General features: G+C 44.2%; 1 non-coding gene across 1 annotated transcript; it reads left to right on the top strand.

Moving 5' to 3' along the window:
• Nucleotides 1-2,816: 2,816 nt before the first annotated feature.
• trnas-uga (transfer RNA serine (anticodon UGA)) lies at nt 2,817-2,898 on the top strand. Its single transcript has one exon. It is a non-coding gene; the product is annotated as a tRNA-Ser (tRNA).
• The last annotated feature ends 5,581 nt before the right edge of the window (nt 2,899-8,479 follow it).

The following is an 8,479-nucleotide window of genomic DNA, read 5'->3' as shown; positions in this document are numbered from 1 at the left end:
GTGGCTGATACTGGAAAGTAAAGGCAGCATAAAGGCAAAAGTGAGGGCTTATAGCATAGCAAGCATTAGTGGGAAGCTACAGGTTTGGGATGCTTTCAAGTTACAAAAGAAAGCAAACAAAATTTGATGAGAGGAAAAATTAAATGGCTAATATTAGAGAAAATATCATTTTTTCGGACATATGAAGAATAAAAGGGATGCGAGAGTGGATGTCAGAAAGCTGGAAAATGACGTGGAAGAAGCAGTAATGGGGGGAAAAGAAAAGACGGACGAACTGAATGAATATTCTGCTCTGTGGAAGACTCCAGCATAATGGCACCGATGAACGTGTGTCAGAGGGCATCAGTGAGAGTGGATGTTATGACTCTGGAGAAGGTGCCTGTGAAGCTGAAAGCTCTGAAGCTGTATGTCAACGGGACCAGTTGGACTACACCCCAGGGTTCTAAAAGGGGGAACTGAAGATTCTCGAGGCAATAATAGTAACCCTTCACGTATCATTACATTCTAGAATAGATCCTGATGGTTGGAAAATTGGGATTGTTACTCCACTCTGAAAGAAGGAAGGGAGGCTAAAGAAAAGAAAATATAAGAAAGGTAGCCTGACTTCAACGTGTTCAAAAAATCAAAAGATTCAAACACATTTAAGGTCAAAAATGAGTTGAGGAGAATGGGAGAAGATTTGTCAAATAGATCATCGTGTGGTACGGTGATGCACATTGGAAGGAAAGATACGGTGGCATTCAAAGGTTTGGGCACCCCGGTCAAAATTTCTGTTACTGTCGACATCTAAGCGAATAAAAGATGACCTGATTTCCAAAAGGCATAAAGTTAAAGATGACACATTTCTTTAATATTTTAAGCAAGATTACTTTTTTTGTATTTCCATCTTTTTCAGTTTCAAAATAACAAAAAAGGAAAAGGGCCCGAAGCAAAGGTTTGGGCGCCCTGCATGGTCAGTACTTAGTAACACCCCCTTTGGCAAGTATCACACCTTGTAAAGGCTTTCTGTAGCCAGCTAGGAGTCTTTCAATTTTTGTTACGGGGACATGCGCCCACTCTTCCTTGCAAAAGGCTTCTCGCTCTGTGAGATGCTTGGGCCATCTCGCATGCACTGCTCTTTTGAGGTCTGTCCACAGATCTCTGATTATGTTTAAGTGGGGGGATTGTGAGAGTCATGGCAGAACCTTCAGCTTGTGCTTCTTGAGGTAGTCCATTGTGGATTTTGATGTGTGTTTAGGATCATTATCCTGTTGTAGAAGCCATCCTCTTTTAATCTTCAGCTTTCTTACAGATGGTGTGATGTCTGCTTCCAGAATTTGCTGGTATTTAATTGAATTTATTCTTTCCTCTACCAGCGAATTGTTCCCTGTGCCACTGGCTGCAAGACAAGCCCAAAGTATGATCAATCCACCCCCGTGCTTAACAGTTGCAGAGGTGTTCTTTTCATGAAATTCTGCACCCTTTTTTCTCCAAACATACCTTTGCTCATTGCGGCCAATAAGTTCTATTTTAACTTCAACACTCCACAGGACTTGTTTCCAAAATGCATCAGGCTTGTTATAAATGTTAACACAAAGTATACTGCAGATGCAGATTTTGTTATAAATGTTCATTTGCAAACTTCTGACGCTGTATTTTGTGGTAAGGACGCAGGATAGGTTTTCTTCTGTTAACTCATATTTGAGGAGCTGTCGCCGCACAGTAGAACAGCGCACCACCACTCCAGATTCTACTAAATCTTCCTGAAGGTCTTTTGCAGTCAAACGGGGGCTTTGATTTGCCTTTCTAGCAATCCTAAGAGCAGTTCTCTCGGAAAGTTTTCTTGGTCATCCAGACGTCAACTTGACCTCCACCGTTACTGTTAACAGCCATTTCTTAATTACATTGCGAACTGAGGAAACGTCTAACTGAAAACGCTTCGCTATCTTCTTATAGCCTTCTCCTGCTTTGTGGGCATCATGTATTTAACTTTCAGAGAGCTAGGCAGCTGCTTAGAGTAGTCCATGGCTGCTGATTGTTGGGACAAGTTTTGAGGAGTCATGGTATTTATAAAGCTTTGAAATTTGCATTACCGGGTTTTTCTTAACGATGAATCTGAACAAGCTATGCCCTAACAAGCTAATTAAGGTCTGAGACCATGGTAAAAGTTATCTGAGAGCTCAAATCTCTTGGGGTGCCCAAACTTTGTATGGTGCTCCTTTCATTTATTCCACTCTAAGAATATACAAAAACAAAAGTGATGCACAATCCTGCTTAAACCTTTGAAAAGAATGTTTCATTTTTAACTTTATGACTTTTGGAGATCACTTCATCGTCTACTTCCTTAACTATTCACAGTAACAGAAATTTTGACCAGAGGTGCACACACTTTGGCGTGCCACTGTAAAAAAGTCTCCAAATGAGGACAGTTTTCAGAAATCAGAGGTGCAGAGAGACCTTGTGCAACGTTTACTAAATGTTTACTTCTAGGCTTAGTCAGCGGTAAAGGAAGGCAAATGCAATTTTAACATTCGGTTCAGGAGGGGTAGAATATAAAAGCAACAATGTAATGTTGACATATGTCCGTCATTATAAACCCGATTCTGATCCTGACCTTTATCCCCAACAGTGGAAATCTCCTTCATTTACGATACTGACGCCAGTGTTATCGCTCCACATTCACATTCTAATCTAACGGGGTTGAAACAAATTCCACAGCTCTCCAATTATACTATTGGTATTGCAATGATGATTCACCATTTCCGTTACCCGAAAATAAATTAAGTACAACCCTCACTTCAGGTGCAGTGCTACGGTAGGTGCTGAACATTGATGGAGCTGCGATGGCCGAGTGGTTAAGGCGTTGGACTTGAAATCCAATGGGGATTCCCTGCGTAGGTTCGAACCCTGCTCGCAACGCTCACACTACAAGCAGCAGCGTGTAGTGTGCCAATAAAATTTAACACCCTGGATGCTGTCTGAGCGCTGCCCCCAAATGTGTTCAGTTGACAATCTGCAGTTGCCTTGCAAAATACCTGATCCACCCATCGGCTCGCCATCTCTGTTTCGTGAACAGTTTCCTTTGACAGCCTCACCGCAACTTTATTTTAACTTAATCCCGAAGACCTCACACATTCCTGCATTCCTCTTTATTCAAAATAAACACTTTTGTCCAGTTTGTGCCCTCACTGAACGAACCAATTGCAGACTAAATATTCTCATTGCAGCCCGCTGTCAGGCTACGTCACGTCTGACGCCACGTCATCAGCCTCACACAGTAAGGACAGATCATCAATAATCGACCGTCATGACACTACCGATAAAAATTCTTCCAATCTGCAAAGGAGCAACGTCGACACGGATGGCACCGGATATTCGTGTTGATCTTGGGTGTCTAAGGTTATGAGACAGAAACACACGTTCAGCGGTTCAGGAACAGCTTCTTCCCCTCTGCAATCAGAATCACGAACGGACTTTGAAGCTTAGAACACTATCTCACTTTTTTAATATACAATATTTCTGTTTTTGCATATTTTTCATAATCTATTCAATACAGGTAATTGATTTACTTGTGTATTTATTATTATGTTTTATTTCATTTGTTGTTATTATTATTTTCTCTCTCTGCTAGATTATATATTTCATTGAACTGCTGCTGCTAAGTTAACAAGTTTCCCGTCACGTGCCAGAGATAATAACCTGATTCTGATTCTCCGTTCAACGCGGTACTTTCCCGATTCGATTTTCATTAACGACATGAATTTCGAGGTACTGAATTCTGATACCGCATCCAACACAAATCTGGAGCCGGTAACACTTTCTTCAACAGATCGACTGGGGAGATTCGCGAATTTGTGGAATTGACATCCCATATTTCGTCAGTTCGATTGCTCGCAGCATTTTTAGCTGAGAATATGTACCAGATTAGGAGGTCCTGATTCAGTATTTCAACGCAAAACATTGAAAATTTCTTCCACCAAATCACCCCCACCCCCCCCCCCCCACCACACCCGCATATGCTGGTCGAGGTCTTGAGTTTCTACTGCACGAAAATAACTGACAGTGATTAAATTCATCTGTATCTGGTGACGGATCTAACCGAGGGGGTCAGGCATTACACGTAATTGGTGATTACTTCAAAGTGGACTCAAATTTATATTAATGCGCACATCTATGTGTACACACAAGCGCAATGTAAGATGTACTTGCTGATGGGTGGGGACGGGTGGAAACTCGCCAAATCGACATGCTACGATATTTAGCTACGATATTTTTACTTTGCCTAACAATAGATTTTCAGTAGGAACAGGACGATTGATGCCGGTGTGTTCTACAACTGTACAGATGCAGAGTGCCTCGCTTCGATCACCAACGTACTTCCTTACGTTCGACAGCGGGCGATTTATCGCTCTGAGCAGAACTCTTGAACCAAATCAGAACTACCTTTGGAATTTTAAGAATTAGTGGCACTGATTTAATGTCAATTGTCTTGATAATTGAAGAAACTGGGAGAATGGCATCAATAAGTATATCTGTTGAAGGGCAATTTGTAAACGCATGAACCATTTCTCCTCCTCAGTACAAACGGTGATAATACTTACGAGACCTGCAGCGTTCGAGTTTAAATGAAGGGACGGACAGATCCACTTCGTTCTGTCGGTGAGGTGAGTTACTCTGGTGGTCAAGAAAGACACTGGGAGGAAAACAGTGGGCGAAAGTGAACATGAAATTGATAAACTGCCGTGTAACTCTCCTCTCTCTCTCTCTCTAAATGCCTTTCAAACTCCCCCGTTTATCTCTCTTGTCCTGTCTACGATGTGACTCTCTCTCCTGCCTCACTTCCATGTCTCGCTCTTTCTCCTCGTTCTCTAACGCATATACACGCACTATCGCGCGTGCGCGCGCACACACATTCTCCTCTCTCTCCTCCTCTCTCTCCCTCTCTCTCTCTCTCTCTCTCTCTCTCTCTCTCCTCTCTCTCTCTCTCTCTCTCTCCTCTCTCTCTCTCTCTCCTCTCTCTCTCTCTCCTCTCTCTCTCTCCACATCTCACTCCTCACTCCCACACTTTCCTCACAAGTTGAAGCGAACGCTTAGCTATCAGTATTCGTGTTCAGTGAAGGGACTGCGTGAATGCAGTGGGACGTTTATAGATTTTCATTTACAAGACAGCTCGGGTGGAGTGTAGGGGAGTGGGGTGTAAACTGGTGCTGAAATGTCGGGGCGAGCAGGTAATATGACATGAAGGAGTAGCGATTTTTTAAACAAATCTGCTCCTGGACTTTGATTCAATGCTCCGTTAAGACACGACAATCACATGAAATTTCGGTTAGCTGAAAAAATTTGAATTTTCAACTTATAAAAATATTTACATATTCAATAAGAAATGTTGTTCAGCCGCGGCTGGGAGAGGGAAGATTGAGATTATGACTGATTCGCTGAAGTGGGCAGCACGGTCTCGGAACACGAAAAGCTTTCGCCATTTCATATCAACTCACTGTACAGACTCCTCATTGCTCTCCTGTCTAGCGAGCCATATTGCCATAGACAAATCGGTTCGCTGACCTTCCGTCAAAATCACCCTCGCCAATTGTCTCTGACGCGGCTTAATGGTCCGACATCAACCGGACACTCTTTAATAGTCCGACATCAACCAAAACTCGTCAAATGACGGGCAAACTACCTACCTCCCATTCGTGTATGCAGATGGTCAATCTAGTGTGTTATCCAATTGCGGAAAGGGTTTCACCCAAGAGTAGTTTCCTCCCACAGACTCTGACTGCTTCTTCCTCCCCAAAATCTCGTCAATACCGAGCAAAGCTCAGAACAATGTCCCATTATATAACGCTGATATCCATATGCTTCTGATCGAAGCTGGGGGTGCTGTCAGGGCGTCGAAATAAAGCCGGGCGACAGAAGTTTATCTCCTCTCACATGGGGAGACGGTTGACGATTTGGTGGAGGACACGGGCCGACTTTTGACCGGCAACTGCTGTATGGGGGGGGGGGGAGGATTGAGAAAAAGGTCTGGGCCAGCCTGATCTTATTGAATGCCAGGGCTGGCTGAAAAGGACTAGAGGACTCGCCCTTCTTTCTGTTGTCTGTCTGTTTAAAGAAAAGGAATAAACAGGCCTTTCTTTGGCCTGGATGCTCCCCCGTGGATATAATAGTTCGCAATCTATGTCATCAGTTTGCCTGAGGAATCATTTCCAAGTCTGAAACTGGCACAAGATTTATATCTATCTTTTGTTAATGATGCAGAAATTTACAATTCATGGTCTGCGTACTGTCTGTCTTTTCGAGCCTGCAATGACGCTGCAAGTGTTTCATTGTACCTGTCCCTCACCGTCCCTGTGCACACGGCAATAAACCCGACCGGACCTGACAATACTCACTGAGATTTGAGCAGTGATGACCCCGGGCAGATGAGTCAAGGTGATGTCGGCAAACTGAGTGAGTAGGACCAGAGTCCAATATGGGAAAGATATGGTCACTGAGGCGCTAAGAGCCTTGGGAGCCCGTGTACACGCCTCCTATTGTGACGTACACACCTGCACCATAATGTCCCAAAGGTTAATTTGCAGGATGAGTCCGTGATGAGGAAGGCGAATGCGGTGCTCGCATTCATTTCAAGAGGACTGCAATATAAAGCAAGGTTCTGATTCAGAGACTTTATAAAGAACTGGCGAGGCCTCGCTTGGAGTATTGTAAGCAGTTTTAGTTCCCTTACCTGAGAGAGTATGGCTGAAGCTGGAGAGGGTTGAAGTTACTTTCAGAGGAATGATGCTAGGATTGAATGGTTCGTGATATGAACAGCGTTTGATGGCGCCGGGTCTGCATTCACTGGATTTCAGTAGATTGCGCGGGACCTCATTAGAAGCTACGAATGGTGAAAGGCCTTCACAGGGCGGAAGTTGAGAGAATGTTTCCTATGGTGTGAGAACCTAAGACCAAAGGAGATAGAGGAGCATCCTTTTAGAACAGAGATGAGGAGTGAGTTGTTCAGCCAGCGAGTGGCGAACTTGTCGGATTCGTTGCCACAGGCCCCTGTGGAGTCCGAGTCTCTTTGTATATTTGTCAGAGATGAATAAATTCTTGATTGATCATGGCATGAAATGATACCAGTAGAAAGCAGGAGAACGGGGCTGAGAGGAAATGTCAAAGCAAACCCGATGGGCCAAACGGCCTAATTCTGCTCCTGTATTTTGTGGTCTTTTCGTGCTGAATCAGGCGGATGCAGGTTAAGCACAGCCAGGAATTGGGTTCTTGTGGAAGCAAGTTAATACACACGATAATTTAAAATAAGCGCATTCAATTACAGCAGGCATTATCTTAATTCCCTGACCGGAGCGCCGAACCCTAACCTCTAGACCACCATGGAAGCTGATGAAGTTCTGCATACAGCAATAGACAACTGACAAACCAGCAAAATATAAAACAAAACCTATATATAAATAAAAATAATAAATAAATGCGATAAATATTGCCACGAATCTACTTCTCAGCACTTTGTTCATCCAATGCGTCTAGTTAAGGAACACTCTGGACTCTTAATGAATCAGTCGGAAACACTTGGTCCCCAGTGTCTTTATAAAGATTCTGACATTTAGATTCTCTTATGAGCCCTGGGTCATTTTTGTTTCTGTCCTCGCCTCGAAGCAATTCAGTAGTCGGCCCCCGATTCCCGTGACATTGTCGCCGATACATCTGGTGTCGTGTTCCTCACCCTCCGCCTGGATGGAGGTAGGAGAAAGAAAACCAGACTTCCAGAATGCCTGAAATATGGTCTGGGGATGGAATGGTGGGCTTTTTGATCGTGCTCTAACCGTGGTCAAGTGTGCGCGAGCCCCTGGTACTGAGGATGACGTGCTGATGACAAATAAGCCGAGAATTCCTTAAATAAGCCTCATAGAAACCCCCGCAATGATTTGAAAGTCCTCAGGTTAGGCAGTTCCTTGTTTGCTGGCCGCGGCACTCAATACATGGTATGCTTGCTTAACATCTGCTCTGGCGGTATGTGAAGTGCCGTCCGGATCAATGAGGAGAACCTCTCGGTAAGCAGCACCGACAGAACTCAATCATTGGATGTTGTGATTGGGGGAACAAGGGTGCGGCAAGACCGCTATATACAGAGAGCATGAAGAATTTATCACAAAACAACACCGCCGTTCAACATCCACCATCCCCCCCACCCCCTGCACCACAATAATACCTTCTTATCATCTCCGACCGGTGGATTGAGAAGCCTTCCGGCTGTTCCACCGAACTGAGCCATGTCTCCATGAAACAGCAGCCCCTCATTTCCCTCCGAAACTGCAATGTTGCACTTACGTAATGCATCTTGTTTTCAAGTAATTGGCCTTGGCTAAGAAAATGACAGGTAAAGGAGGCTTCATCGCCCGTCGATTTAGTCTGGCTTGAAGTCCTCCGAACCGACCTCTTTTCTGGCAATGGTAATGGCTGACCTTCGCTGATCGCTGAAAGGTGCCGCACCTGCATTCCC

This window comes from Hemitrygon akajei, unplaced genomic scaffold, assembly GCF_048418815.1.
Source record: "Hemitrygon akajei unplaced genomic scaffold, sHemAka1.3 Scf000054, whole genome shotgun sequence".
Lineage (NCBI taxonomy): Eukaryota > Metazoa > Chordata > Chondrichthyes > Myliobatiformes > Dasyatidae > Hemitrygon > Hemitrygon akajei.
Note: the sequence above shows the minus strand (reverse complement) of the source record. Positions and strands in the feature narration are given on the sequence as shown.